The sequence below is a fragment of the Frieseomelitta varia genome, unplaced genomic scaffold (assembly GCF_011392965.1).
Source record: "Frieseomelitta varia isolate USP_RPSP 00005682 unplaced genomic scaffold, Fvar_1.2 scaffold_285, whole genome shotgun sequence".
Classification (NCBI taxonomy): domain Eukaryota; kingdom Metazoa; phylum Arthropoda; class Insecta; order Hymenoptera; family Apidae; genus Frieseomelitta; species Frieseomelitta varia.
In genome coordinates, this window is record NW_025110018.1 from 1,167,614 (window position 1) to 1,184,076 (window position 16,463).

General features: G+C 35.9%; 1 protein-coding gene across 1 annotated transcript in view; it reads left to right on the forward strand.

The window, feature by feature from the left end:
* Window positions 1–200: 200 nt before the first annotated feature.
* Window positions 201–16,463, forward strand: part of LOC122529408 (5-hydroxytryptamine receptor 1-like) — a 154,778-nt gene continuing 138,515 nt past the window's right edge. The window contains exon 1 of the mRNA XM_043655518.1: window positions 201–1,274. The gene's annotated coding sequence lies outside the window, so the exon portion shown is untranslated. The remainder of the gene's footprint in view (window positions 1,275–16,463) is intronic.

Below are 16,463 nucleotides of genomic sequence, written 5' to 3' on the forward strand. Positions count from 1 at the left end.
GCGGCGTGTGCGTGGCGCGAAAAATGCGTCCGCCGAACGGACGCACGCGGACGAGAAAACAACGGCGTAGGGCGTTACGATACGTTACGTCATGTCCCGGATGGTTTTCCGGATAGGGCAGTAATTTGGCGGCGCGGCGCAAGCGCCGCAAGGCGGGTCCAGGTCAACGGCAAGAACCCGGTCTAGTCGTACGACGAACGTCCAACCGACTTGTCAGCGTTCCGACGCTCCGCAAGCCCGCGAATACATTCGCTTCCCCCTCTCTCTCTCGCCAGTGCCAGCTAGGGAAGTTGAAGCAACAGGACGAAGCCCAAACGGAGACTGTCCGTACGAACTGTCCGCGCGAATCTTCTCCTTTCCGAATCTTGGTCGTGCAACCGTTATATTATCGATAACAAACGATACTTTACATCGTTCGGTACGAAGAAAACGGTGACAACTAGACGAAAGTGATTAAAGTTAAGAGACCAGAGGATAGGTTAGGGAATTCAACGACGGTAGGGTGACGAGTTTCGAGCTAGTAACTTTCGATTATCGATAGCTATCGATTTAGTGAATCGAGCGGGCGTCAGTTCCGTTGCAGTGTAACGGTCCGTTTCGGAGCATCGTGGACATTGTTGAAAGTTAAGAAGTAATTCGGTGTATAGTTGAGAAATAATATCGGTGCGACGCGTTAGAGGAACAACAATCGCGGAGTAATAACACGGGGTAGAAAAAAATCGTCGGTAACTTTCTGCCCTTGCGAGTTGTGAACAGAGAACAGCGAACAAAAGTAAGAAATCTTCGCAGAAATTTTCGACGCTAAGAATTCGCCGAACTGATAAACAAAAAGGTGTTTTTACTTTCTGTGCGTCTGTTCCCTCGTGTAAATGTTGTCGAACAACATCGTTGGAATGGGAAACTCGCGGAATTCGACATTCTCGTTCTGTTTGTCTCTCTGAATCTCGGCCCGCTGTCCGTCGTGAGTGCGACAAGGAAAGAGCGACGGGAGAAGCGCGAAACAGATACAGGTCGACGCACCTGTTTCGCTTTCGATCTCAAGTTCGACGCCAGTGCCTCGTCTTCTGGGCAGCTGGAACAGTGTCGTCGAAACGGTAATTAAACTGAAGTGATGTGAACACAGTTCCGGAGTGATATACTCGACGAAGTTTCCCCCGACAAGATAACCATGCAAGGATCGACGATCGATCGAGAGGCAAAGAAATCCAGCGGAAACTGTCGTCCTCCTGCTCGCTGTGCTTCGACGAGAACGTCGCGTGTTACACTTCGTATTGGTATGTGAATTCCACTGATCTTAACCTTAATGTTTCACGTATCATACGATCTTTAACCCTTTCGGGAATTATTATTTCTGCCAATGAAAATTAAACTCGCCTTTGTTATATATATATATATATAATCTTTGTCCTTTTCAATTTTCTATATTATTTCAATAAAATAAATCCGAAATAGATCTAAAGGGAAAGCTGCTAGCACCCTCTTTGCTCTTTTACAAAGGAATAATGCGAAAAGACGTAGATGTTCTGTTTTATGAAAATTTGTTCTCTCTCGTTCTTTTTTTTTTTTTTCAAATGTAAGTTGTGTCCTCGAAAGGGTTAAGGACGAACATAGTTAAGCTGAAATAGAATTGTGTTGGTTTGAAAGGTAAAAGGAAGATTGATGTGTATCGACTTCTCGTAGTTGTCGATGAATGCTCCATATACAGTGTGTTGAGAAAAAGTCGATCTATTGAAGTCGTTCGTTGTATAGAGGGAGAGCTTTAAATGAGTCTTTCGCGCCGATACGCGTCAATGTATGTATGTACATACGTACATACGTGTGTGTGCGTCACATCGGCGAAATTGGACTACATTTCTACGATAATCCTTTAGTCGACACTACTGTAGGGTCGAGACAGTTCCCAATGGCAACCTCGAAAGTGATGTCGAGGTCAGTAGCTCATTAGATGCACAGTATAGAATGTAGGATGCGATTATGCATTGAAGTGTTTGTTAAACTATAATACATTGACGTTACGGAGAGATATTTAGGGAATTCTTTCCATACATAGAGTGCTGTCTTAATTTTATTTATTTATTTCTAGTTTATTGTCTTCGCATAAAATTTATTCTTCGTTGCTTATTAATAAAGCGAGTTAATAAAAGTGTCGTTAACTTTTGCAACAGACTGGCATAATACTAGTTTTCATATCGTTGTAACAGACAATTATAGAGAAAATCAGAATTAACGTCACGGCGTTTAGTAGTTTAAAATTCAGCAGAGTTTAATTTCAGCATTTCACATGCAGTAATTTAAATTTAATATAAACATTTAATAGTCGGTGTATTAGGGTAATTTGATTAACATTACTAATTGTAAGCGTCTGCTGGAACGTAGTCTGGAAACTCAATTAAATCGAACTTCACTCGAGAAATAAGACGATCGATCAGCATCGACAGAGTTCTCGACACTACTAAGAAATATGATAGATCCTTTGATGTCATTATTTACCTGTAAAATTGTTTATTATTGGGAAAAAATACTTCAAGTAGAATTTACTCTCTCGAAGGAATAGAATATATTCTTGTATCTTCTGCATTTGAAATTGGTATCGTAGATGTCAATACTTGCACACTGTACAATAGTATGAGTGAACAGTGGAAGTAGTGTGAATCAATTGATAAATTTCGTTATTTTCTTACTTCATCTTGTGGATGTTCTATTTGAATAACCTTGGAAGTCCATGAATGAATTTATCAAGAAGTAGGTTACACGCCTAGTTAATCAATGATATGAGGTGCGATTAGAAAATCATCGGATTATTACTGTAACTTTATTCATAAAGTATTATTCTATGTTGTAATAATTGTATTTAAAGTAATTTCTTATGCAACATTTCCTCAATATTTTTAAAAACCAAGCTTTCATATTTTTTGCTAGTTTTTATATTTTTCTATTTAGAGAACAAGAATAAATTAGACAAATATGCTAGTTTATTGTTAGCAACAAATTAAAGAAAACATACATTATAGCGAGGAGTTATTGACTTGAAACAAGTAAGGAAAAAACGGTAATATTAATTTTGTCGTTATATAATAATTGAAATAGACTCGGCGACAATCAGTCTATTAAAAGTTTATGTATAAATACTTTTTCTCTTTCAACGAAATGAAATTTGAAAATCTTTGGAACATTTCCATCTAGACAAAATTTATATGAATCGTAAAATCTACTCCTCGAAACAGAGTAAACTCTACTTGAAGTATTTTTTTTTTTTTTTTTTTTTTGTTTTTTTCGGAGGATAGTTACGCGAATAGATTAAAATACGACACGTTGTACGCAACTGCAGCGCGTGTGGAAATATCTTCTGCGAAACAGTTTGAATTTAGATTAGCGATTTAATCATGCGAGGAACATGAATAGCGCGACTTTAACCCTTTCTGTGTACATGAGAGCTTTAAAACAAATGGAAATATCATGGTAATGTTCCGCTATCAATTATATCGCTGGTATAATCCGCACGCGACGGCTTCAAGGACTTTGAAAGCGTTCGCCGCCAATTCGTTGATTGTTCTTTACATTTTGTATTGACGAACAAAGTCCTTGAGGTTCTAACGCTCTTCACTTTTCCACGTTAGTATCGTTGGTATCGTTGTTGTTATCTAGATGAGAAATGGTAGATAGGATTGTTTTTACTGATCGTTAAACGTTGTTTTTTAGTATTTAATCATTTATTTCGTGGACAGTTTTCCAGGAGAAAGATTAATTTTCACAACAATTTTGGATTAAGATAGTTTAAAGTTACTTATCGGATAAATTGTTAAAAATAGGAAGAATCTATTAGTTTCTAAAATATATTTGATGAAATTTCGATGAAACTAAAGGCGATCTCATCGAGACAAGTAATATTTTTGTATAATTATATAGTTTGTTGGAGTAAATGATAATTCAATATCACGGCGAGCAATACTTTCAAAGTTAGAAAGAAGTTTTCAATTCCGAAATCAAACGAAAGAGCAGTTTTACCAACGTGGGGATTTGAAACTATCCTCCTGTAAGAAATAAAACATGCAGCTTACCGTCTTCCACCCCTGCATTTTTAATATCCAATCCATTTTCAAATTTCGAAAGGCATGAATTTTCGAATTTTCAAGTGAATGAAATAGCAGAAAGTATTTGTTTTTTTTTTAAATAAATATTTTTTAGAATTCTATTCTTGCCTTGTACAATATACATCCTTTTGAAGTCGGTAAAAGCTGCGAGTGTGAATAATTGACAAGCCAAGCCACGTCGAATGAAAGTCGGTAGGAAACAAACGTGGGAAAGGAAGGAGATTTTTCTTGCGAGGGTTGGGTTAATGCGATTTTATGAGCGATAAGGGATTATCTGGGCTGAAAGAACGAAAGGGACCGAATGAAATTAAAGCTGCTGCTTCTTTTTCCTTGCTTCGGATCGTAACTTTTTAAGACACCTCGACTCTTTTCAGAGATTTCCGCTTGTATCGCGCTGTCGTCTAATCACGCGATCACACCCACAGACTTACGCTTTCTCGCGATACTTTCCTAATTACAGAGATGTTCAATAGTTTTCTTCTTTTTCGGAGATAAATCACGAAATGATAATCGAATGAGTCGTGCACGATTCAAAGTTATTGGTATAAATTAAAAAAAAGAAAGAAAAAAGAAAATTGATTCAATGTACAAAAAGATGAGAAAATATTCAAAGTCGAATATGAATTATAACATTTAGGTTTCGTTTCTTTAACTCAGCTGCTAAAAATATAAAATTGCACATGTGAACTGACGTGAAATATTTCTTATATAGTTAGAAATATTTTATCATCGTGCAATTTAACTACTAGCCAGAAATTCGACTCAGCAATTCGACTTCGATTTTATTCTCCTTCAGAGATAAATTATAGAATAGTAATCGAACAAATCCACGATTCGTGAAGTTTCCTTTGAGAATTTTTCAACGTTTGCAGTACGACTCTGAAGTTGCCAGAAAACATCGCGGTTTTTATTTCTTTCCAAACCAAGTCGTTTCTTTCAGTATAATACATCGGCGACGCAATGTTGCAATTCCATTTGTCAAAATTATGTTCGGAAATATGAAAAAGTGTCCCCTTTTGGTCTGTAGCAGCGTATTACATTTGAAAAGAGAAATACTCGGAGCGCAATTCTGCCCGAGCATATTTCACTCGGCCATTTCTCTCATCGACGGGCACGCTTCCCCCTTTAAATATCATTTATCCCGCGATCTCTCGGCGAAACCTCGAAGAAAAAATAACTTTTTCCCTCCCATCTGTATCGCGGTAATCTTGCGCGTCTTCGCTTAACCGCCTGATGCGTCTAGTAACTGTTCTCATTTGTTTGTCCGGTTGTTTAATTTCACCGTGGGATGGAACACTTTCCAGGGTTGTGCGTTTGAAAAAGAAAGAAAATAAAAGGAAAGAAAGAAGAAAACGCGACACTGCATCGTCGAGCGTGAATTTAATACGCTTTAAGTACGAGGAAGCGGCATTTCGTGTTTTTTTTAACTGCGAAACAGCCGGAAAAATGGAGCGTAGATTCTCCGAGTCGGGGAGGACGAATTCGCGTGTCGGTGTTCGCGGTACAATAAACTTACCGCGGGCTTTTCGCCGGGGGAAAAGCGCATTTCACTCGCAACGCGAAAAGAATAATGGCCGAAACGGCGTGGTTAAAAGCGTGCCGCGTTTCTGACTTACGTAAATGCTTGCTTCGTTTATTTGAACATCCGCTAAGAGGGCGAGTTTTCGAGGATCTGGCGATTAATTTCTTCGCGCGATACGATGTATACTTTTCGTATACAAAATTGAAACGAGAAATGAGGATTTTTCATTATTGTAGCGATTTATTATTAGCGTCGAAAGAATGATAATTTATTAATAACTGAATTAAAGAACTGTAACCTTGGTAGGAAAATTTGTTTCACTCGCTAAATATTGTTCATGTTATATAATATAAATACATTCTATACAATTTTGTATTTTAAAATTTCTTATTTCAACGCGCGACAATTTGCAATTTCGTGGCCAGTGGTGGAATTTAATTATCTATTAGTTTGAACGATTGACTTGTCAATGAACCGATCAATCATTTTCATATTATTCTGCACATTTTTTAACAGCCTATCGTTCTCGATTGAAAGCAAGCATTGAAATTGTAAAGCGCGAAACACAATGTCCCATTTTTTTTTGATCGACAACACACCAGTGCCGCAAAGAGTGCGTATAGTCGTAAAACGATCTTTAGAATAAAATCATAAAATCTGCGTGATGTTTCATCGCGTAAAATGTGCACCGTTAAAAATAATTTTAATCGTAACGTTTCCATTAACTCCATTGATTCCTCCTGCTATGTTCGTGTTCACGCAGCGTTCACGTTCGTACATTTTTTTTTTTTTTTTAACAACACGTCAGCCTCGAGCACGGGAAATTGAAAAGTTCGAAACTTCCTTTCTCGATCAGAAAGAAATGCGCGTAAAGTGCATACGCGCATAAAATCATAAACATAAAAACGCTGCACGATATTATTCATACCATGGTGGTAGTTCATCGTGTGCGAAATATTGTCGCTGTAAATATCTATCGACAGCATGTTGGATGTCGACCTCCCCCCTATTAGTCACTAGCAAATGCACAACTGGCATTGCAACCACCTCCCTTTGGTTCACTCACACCGGGTACGCTACAGTCTTCCCATTCGTTTTGGTAACTGGTTTCTCTTTTAATATCGAGATATCGTGTTCCACTTCTTTTTTATTCTTTCCTCCTCTTTTTTTCTTCTAATCTCCAAAAACGCTTCCCGCTCGGCGTCGCTGCAGTTCGTACGTGCTCGCTGTTCGAATCGATTCCGAAATTGCGAAACTTGTGCTGATTGCGATGGGGGTTCTCTCTCTCTCTCTTTCTCGTTCTCTGCCTCTGTTGCTTCCTCATTTTTCTCATCGAAACTCTGCGTAATGCGTTTCCAAACGAGTGTTCATTCCAACGTGCTTACTGCGAGCTTTCTTGAGACTGTTGCATAGTTTGTTGCAAACTGGTCGAGAAAACGTGGAAAAACTTTATTTGCGCTGCGCGCGGAGGGTGGCGCCGGTTGTTTCAAAGATTTATACATGCACGAGGGTGCAGTAACGTTTAAGAAAAAAAATATGGAAAGAAGTATACGTATCCTTAGATATTAGGATAAAACAGATATATATATATAATGAAGTGAATATATTTAACTTTAACTTTAACTTTAATTGAGATCGTTGACTCATTTGGAATCACAGTGATTTAGGATTAAATTAGTTCATTTTGAAAGTTTTCATTTTCCTCAATTTTATGTTACTAATCTCTGTCATGAAGGGATACTCTGAATTTTAACGATCCAACGTAAATTATTATACTTATGATCCAAATGAAGTTGAATATTTAACGCGAAATAAAAAGTTTGTTTCATCAATGTTTAACGATAATTATTATTTATAATTATGTGTTAATACGACACAGTAAAATAAATGTAAAATTTTTCTCTTATTTTTAACGCATTATTCATTCCAAAAAAGAAATATTAACATTCTGTATGATTTATTGCTGTACAATGTCTGAACTATGAAATATTTAATGCTACTGTCAAACACGATATACGTATGCACGGTAATCTGTGCATTATTAAACATTATTCAATTATCTTCTTTTGCCATTGCCGGGCAGATTAAACGTCAATATGGCACAGCTGCATGTTAATCAACATTTAAATAGTATTGATTGTTCTTTTGGATTCGTTCTCTATTTCTCATCGGAATTGTAATACAATATTTTCATTTTGGGAATTTCAGTTTAACAGAAACGTATAATTTTTCACGTGTACACACTTTTCCTACTCTGTTTGCTTTATTATTTTTACAATTAAAACAAATAGTATACTAACACCATAGATCTGTTCAAAAAAAAAAAGAAAAAAAAAGAATACACCTTCAAAAGTTCGTTGAATTTTCAACAGAATGGATAAAAGATCGATTTCAATGTGAATTTTCGAAAGGTGTTTTCGCAAGTTAGTTGCACAGGAAATCGATCTCTCCAGTATTCACGTGTTCCGTAAATATTTTTACACGTTTAACGCTATTTCAAGGTGTACAGAATCTACCTTACGTAAAGTGGAAAGTAAATTTGTAGAATACGCTTTGCGGAAATAAAAGTACGATTCAGAATCAACAGTTCTTGCCATCTTGTTTTAGTTTTACAGCGATCCACGAACATATTGGATCGTTGTAAAACTAAATCTACTTACCATTAATTTCTTTCTCTTTTAATTCGTTTCCTACGGCATTTTCTTTTCGACAAAATTGAATTTAGAACATTTAGAAATTCCACGCCATTCGGATCATTTTTCGAGTATAAATTGTATATAACAATATCTGAGATACAATATCTGTTTTTTACAATTATAATTGTGTCCTATGTCGAACACAATGATAGTCGTGACCTCACGCTAAATTCACGTTGAAGAGCTAAGAACAATGGAAGTGCGGTAGCAAAAAGGTAGCATTCTTCTCTGATACAGTGCTTTTATCTACTGTAGAATCGGTAAAGATATTATTATTAAAAAAAAAAAAAGAAAAAATTACTCTCTCGTTACTAAGAAAGCTTTGTAATACTAAAAATTAATCATTTAAAACTTTAAAATCTTGGTACCTTACAATTTTTCTACGTCCCATCCACACAGCACTATGCGTGCATTCTGTTGTAAACTATTGATGCTCAGAAATATTTCCTGTTACAAGAATACTCATTATCGTTGGTACGAGAAGCTGGAACATCGACTCTTAGGTTACTAAGAGGATTAAAAAATACTTTTGTTACTAATCCTTTAAGGTTCACAGTTCGACTATATCTTTATTACACGTATAAAAAATACAAGTTCTTGTTTGGAAAGCGGTATTTCATATTACAAATTTAGTAAAACAGTATTCCTTTCTCACACAGTTTCGTAAAATTCTGCAAGCCCTTCGAGAGATCGATGGATCCTGCGGCCAATGCGTTATTCTTACAATGTTTCTTCGCAATATTATCGGAACAACGCACACCCACACGCGCGCCCAAGTCGCAAGACTTCTCCAAGACTGTTTGATATATCTTTTCTAAAAATTTCTTTACTTCTCTCCGCTCTCTCCTTTTCTCTGGTTGCATTCCATTTAGAATTCCAGTGGGTTTCTTGCGCAGTGTACTCGGCGTCCCGGATCGTACGGTTTCTCTAATTGTTTGATATATATCCTTGCGAAAAAAATTTCTTTACTTCGTGTTTCTCTGCTCTCTCTCTCTCTCTCTCTCTCTCTTTCCCCCGTTCCTTCTGGTTGCATTTCATTTAGAATTCCAGCGGGTTTCTCGCATTATCGCGTCGCTGCAAGCAGCACGTATTTCAAGTTTTATCCAAGGCAGTGGGTCTTGGTGGTGGTTGCGGCGTCACTTGTAACAGGTCCAGCCGACAGAGAATTTCTCACAATTCTTTTCTATCTCGTGTCCCATTAGCGTGATACATCCTTCCACTTCCGTCTGGCAATTATTCACCGTCGCGTTCCATCGCGTCGTTCTATCAGCCGTCGGCCGATTATTTCTTGAGCGCTATCAAGAAACGGCCCGACGAATTTCTTTTCTCCGGCAACGGGTTATCGTTACAGGGCGACGCGCGAATCTTATATTCTCAGGATTATCGCGACGCAGCCTGTCCCACTTTTCCGAGTGAGAGGAATTTCCGCTTTACGTTTCACGGGCCAAGGATGTATCTCTCGGTGTATCCTCCTTTCACAGCCTACTCGATATTCCCAGAAATATTCCCAGTTTATTCAACACGGTCGAGATCTGTCTATCCGTCTGGCGCGTTGGATGCTAACACCATTGATCCGGCAAGTATTCTTGCACGGAGCGGTTAGGAGAAATTGTCGAACGTTTGCTCATTGACATAATAAATAGTAATTTAATCGAGATAGATAGTACCACGGAGATAGTTGAATGACCAACCTCTTAATCTGTCTACGTTGCAATTATTTTCAATATTCTGTTAAGGCATTTCATCCTGATATTGGCTATTGCGTACGTAGAATAGAGAAAACAATATACAGTGTTGTTTCGTTCGACGAATTTTTATTCCTCACATCGAGATTGAAGACAAGAGACGTTCTATATAATTTCCTATAAAATCAATAAAAATTTAAATTATTAATAAAATATTTTTCTTACAAATTACCTTTGACATAAGACAGTGAGGAGTACGTCGTCATGTCCAACAGAATTATTTCTCTCAACGCAATAAACTTTTTCACTCCATGAAGTTTCGATTTTTCATTTCATCGAAACTTCTATCGAAAGGAATTCTGCAGGAGCGAATTTTCGACTCTTGCGCGATTGAGCACGAGACGATGGCAACGTCTGCCCGAATGAATGGCCCGAATGATCGAGATCAGAGTCCGAAAGAAGAGCTGCACGATGGTTACGATTCTTGCCTTTCGATCCGCAGATGCGTTCTTCGATTTCGAATGGTTCGTACGATTCGACGGCCCCGTGATTTATGACACGCCTGATACAAGGGATTCGCTGTTCCAGAATCACAGACATCGAGGTCGTACGGTTTTTGAAATGCTCGGGAACAGGTTGTCGACGTCTCCGATCATGAAGTTTAATAAACAATAATCTTTCCAGAGGTTCAGTGCATTTAGAGTCCCGAGGATGTTCTACGATCGGTTTGCTATGGCTCCGTGAATATAAAGTTTGAAACGCCGCGTCCTTTGACCGAATTTGGATAGATTCTTCGATTCTAACTTCTAAAAACATCGGTAGCTTCGCGAGCATTATTATTATTATTCATCTCCGGCTGTATTTCATGATTTTCACTCGTCGTTCGCAGGTTAACAACTAGATAAAATGCAATAAACACAATAGATACGTCTGGAACACATTTGGACGCGAGTAATACGAATAATACGGACAAGAAGTATCGTTTTCGAGTTTTATTTACTTGATAATTGCTCTCCTCTTTCTCTCTCTCTCTCTCTCTTCTTCCTCAGACGGTGGTGTGCAATTGTTCCACACGTGGTTGTGTCGCTTTGTGTTGAGTCTGCCTATCTGTTAATAAATATGGAGAGGAGATCCACCTTTTAATTAGCGCGTCCGCCGGATGAGATTTCATTATTCTTTCAGAATCGATCACGGATATTCGTTCGTCGTTCGTTGCTCACGTAGCCGTCGTTTGTTCTGCAATTATGCCCCCGGTCGACTGTTGCTCGTTAATACTGTGCAAAGCCGAAGCGTTCGATTGTTAGCTGTAAGATGCTCGTTCGTTCGTTCCCTCGAGTAATCGAGATACGTCGGCTTTAAATGAAGGACTATATCATTGTGTCGATTGGTTTAAAAAAAAAAAAAATTGAAAACTGTTCTCTACCTTTCTCTTTTCTCTTTTCTTTTCTTTTTTTTTTTTTTATTTTTAATACTAGAATTAGCGCGTAAGATTTACAATGGATTTATAGCGAAAATACGAACGATCTTTTTGTTATGTTTTTACTTTGTTCGCTTTTCTTTTTTATTTTTACTTTGTACCTGTTGTTTTATATCGAGACTATCTTAAAAATTAACGATCTTGCATTATAAATTATCTCCTGGATGATAAATTATCTCCTTTTCCAGATGTTTGAGAACTTGCGTCTTTTCCCGTTGTATTATAAATTTTTTCCTGTTCTTCGTACTTCAGCTTCTCCGACGTTTTGTATTTTAGTTGCAGATGGTTTTAGCGTTGAATGTTTTATCTGTGGAGTACTGTGCTAGGAGGATTATTTGAAATTTGAATAATTGACGAAGTCGCCAGAGCCAAGAATGACTTTCGTTTTGAAAGTTGGATAAAGATCGACGTGAAATTTTAAACTGTTCCCTTTTTTTTCTTCTGGAAATCATGTTGGCAGCCAGTGGCCAATTCGAAATTATTCATTCGTTAATATTATGAATAAAATTATTTTCAATGCAAGAAAGTTGTTTACAGAAAGAAATTTCCTTTTTCTCATGTTAAAACACGAAGCTTCCATTTTGATTTTGACTACGTTGAATTCGTGTTTTTTTTTTCCCCCCTCTCAAGATATTTTAACCATATCCAATTATGTACCATAATTGTCAATGAGAAGCAGGATTTCTCATTAAGAAAGACCATCTCTTATCATGGAATAAAATTTAAGATAAAAAATTAAACACAGTTGTCAGGACATTTCAATGAAGAAGAACTAAATTATTTGATGAGGATCGAGATTTTTAAAGTGTCCAACTTTTATGTGTCTGTTTCAACTGAAGTTATTATTATTTTTTTATTAACTTTTTTTCACTTTCGAGATTGATGGACATTTAGGTGTCAATAAATATTTACAAGAAAAAAGAAAACTGTCAAAATGAGAAAATTGATTTTTCTGTCGAATATCTGTCACTGTACGGAGAAACGTCGAACGCAAACGTGAATTCGCAGATGTTTCATTCGTCCAAAGTCTTTCAGGATTTTCTGTCAATGGAGAGCATTGAAACGAACCGTCCGCGTTACGCTCATTGGGATTCAATCCTACGTACTTTGGCACTCTCTTTGGTTCTGGCTAGTATTTCAAGTTTATCGAAGACCGCCTGTTAATCCAAGAGATCTCTACGACCGCGTTACGGGTCTAATTATTTAAAGCGCTCCCCCGGAATTTTCGAGCGAACGCGTTTGGAAATGCATGGGCTGACATTGCGAAGCTCGTGAGGCTCGCTGAAATCGCTTCAGTTAGAGAAATTGATGGTTTGCTTTCAATCAGAAAGATTAACGAGGAATCAAATATTTTTAATGAGGTCACAAAATGCTGTCACAGTTTTTAGTTATGATTTCTAACCTGTTAAGTAACCAATAACGCGACGTTTTATTCGCAATTCCTCCTTTCGATCAACTTATATTGTCAAATTCGAATTTGAGACTGTGAAAAGAAACTCCATGTAATACTAGATTGGTTAAAATAGCTTCTTTTTTTTGTAGAAATTTTGTAGATTCACAAAGCTGTGTTTTCGAAGATTTGAGTGATTCTTTTTTTTCGCGAAGAAATACAAACTCGTGGTTCTTAGAGACTAAGAAATTTTAATTTCTCTGTTACATAATTTTTTACTTCGTCAGCAGTGCCTACTTTTTAAATGCCTAATGATTGATTTTTAATTTCGAAACTTTTTTTAACCAATGCTAGAAGTAATTTTTCATTTTAAAATTTATTATTTAAAACTTCGCTGTTGCATAATTTTTTACTTCGTCAGCAGTACCTACTTTTTAAATGCCTAATGACTGATTTTTAATTTCAAAACCTTTTTAACCAATGCTAGGAGTAATTTTTCATTTCAAAATTTATTATTTAAAACTTCGAAACATTTTTTGCGACTTTGTGATTCATCATTGTGTGTCTACTGTTTCCTGGATTCTACAATTCCAAGGAAATTGATGCATTCGTAATATTACGACGTATAATGAAGTTCACGTGGCTGTAATATTTTTGAAACATTATTTAGTCGTATTGTTTAAGCGTAATGTAAATTTATGGAGAGCCGTCGTTTCAGTTGACAATATCGATTTGGTTGGTGTACAATTTGCGCACACGATCGAATCGCTCAATTTAATAATTCGTCGTTGCATTTCATCATTGCGTAATTTAATACCTTCAATGTGCCCGTGGTATGACGCGTATTGTCACTTGAATAGTATGCCTGAAGTGCCACAGAAGATATATATCGTTACTTCCGTAACACGTTGAACAAGTATTTGCGGATCGGTTTAACTAACACGTTGACAGATGACAAAGTGTAACTCGTTTTGCTGCAATGAACGTTCGTTTGCTTGAGAAATGAGCATGAGTTCTCCCATCATGAGTTCTCCAGAGTTCGAATCTCTCTCTTTTTCTGTTCACTGACGAATCGATTTGCTTATTCTCATCGACAAAATTTGAACGTTCAGAAAAATTTGATAGCCGACACTTTTACGCGTAACATCGACACTAGAAATAACTATAATTACTGGAATTACGTATAATGATATTTCAGACTTTCACCAATCCATCTAAAGTGATACAAACTAAACAATATTAGGTATTTTATATATTTTTGCAGATTACGCGAATAACGTATATTTTTACGCTTTTAATCTTGCAGACAAGAATCATTCAATCGAGATTGATTTACAAATAATAATGATACTAATTAATCGTTAATCGTTCTTTCCTTTCACGCAAGAAAATAATTATTTGAATAATTATTTGCTGAGGTTAAAGAAAATAATTGTTTGAATCAGAGAAACGTGTATCTCGTTGTTTTTCAATGCTCGTGTAATTTTGTACAGAGCTTTAAAGTACTGAGATCCGATCGCTGTAAAATGTAAATGTGAAAAATTCCGTTTAATCGAGCGAGCAACGACTTACTTTTGAAGATGCTATCGCGCAGCTGGCAATTCGACCAGAATCGCTCGGTTTGCGGTGGGATTGGGCGAATAATTTCATTACGCGAACGAAGAGCTTTCTCCGTTAGAAACTGCTTCAATCTTCAATTGTCGACTATCTTCTCCGTCTGATTATTTTAATCAGCGAACTGCGGATTTTTTCGGAAGTTTCAGAGCATAATATAATTGTATTGTACCAAATGTTCAAACTAGAGTACTTATCTTCAATTGTCGACTATCTTCTCCGTCTGATTATTTTAATCAGCGAACTGCGAATTTTTTCGGAAGTTTCAGAGCATAATATCATTGTATTGTACCAAATGTTCAAACTAGAGTACTTATCGCAATATTTGTTAAACGACATAAATTTAAATTTCTTATTGATATATATTTATCATATATATATTTTATATTATATTATATTTATAATATTATATATTATATTATATTTATAATATTATATATTATATATATTTATAAAATAATCTATTTATAAATATAATATAAATAGATTATTTTATAATATTATATTTATATTAAATATTATAATATTAAATAATATTTAATATTTAATATTACTATATAATTATAATATTATTATATAATATTTAATATTTAATATATTAAATATTAAATATTATAATATTATATTTATATTAAATTATATTATATTATATTCATAATATAAATATAATATAATTATATTATATTTAGATATCTTTTTGTAGTAGTTCTCATTTTCTAACTTGTAATAATTTTTCGAAAGGTAAATTTCTTTTATCATTTCGTATGATTGTTTATTAAAATAGAAAGTTGTTTTAATTATTACGTATAACGCTGGGTGGCAATTCTACGTATCTTAAATAATTAAACAACTGTCCACAATTGAAACCCTTCGAATAACATACGTAAAGTGACTGCGTTTCATAAAATATTCTGCAGGAATGCAATAAAAAGAATACTTCGTGCAAAATTTTACGAACATCAAAACGAGATACGCGAAACAATATAAATATCGAAATGGGGCGATTGCGAGAAGAGACGGTGAAATAATTAGGAAAAATCAACCGTTTGAAACGACGGAGGACGAATTGAAACGCGATAAATGTAAGGAGGGAAGTCAATATTATCACGATTGTACGTTTGATGCAAACGCGTCAAAGGAGTCGCAATAGGGTTGACGGAGGGATGTGCCTCTCCTAGTTAGTTGAAAACGCATTTCCGCCGCTAACGACTTTCTTTTAGAGCCTTTCAATCTCGCAAACCAATTTCCTGCACCACGCCAACTCCTGTTTCTAGCTATTTTTTTTTTTCTTCTTTTCCTTTCTTTCGCCCCCGCCATTTCCGCCGATTTTATTATTGTCAGCGGAATTCGGACAGCTGTCCTTCGCGAAAGAACGTCTCTTTCGCCGAGAACGAGACAGGAACATCGTTCCGTAAGAACGGAAGCCGTTTTTCGTGACTTTTAATTCTCGAGATTGTCTTTTCTTATCTCCGGCGTGGTGGGAATCATAGTTTGCGTCGCGAATTATTAAATTGCAACTTCTCTCGGCGAGTCTCTCCCGAGAGATTACTCCTGATTTTATTACGTAACGCCTTGGTGGACGAATTTACAATGTTATTGATTACGTGCGTTGGAATTTCGTCCTCTGGATAACAATTATTATTCATTCGGGTTGTTCGTTTGCAACGTTTCGTAACGAATTATTGTAAATGAATAATAAATAAATGATTCGAATCGTTGGTTATTCAAAATCATATTATACGTAAAATGTTTAAAAATGCACCATACGTTATGATATTTAGTCAACGAAACGTTCATTTAATTCACTGAAGTTTTCGAAATTGTATTGTTAAATTATAATGTTAAATTTAAATTTTTATAATTTTTATATAATATTTTTATTTTATTTAATTTTTATTTTATAATTTTTATGCAATTATATTTTTATAATTATGTTGTACCTTTTCTCTTGACTCTGTTCCATGATTCTCAATTGCTGCAAGTGTGTA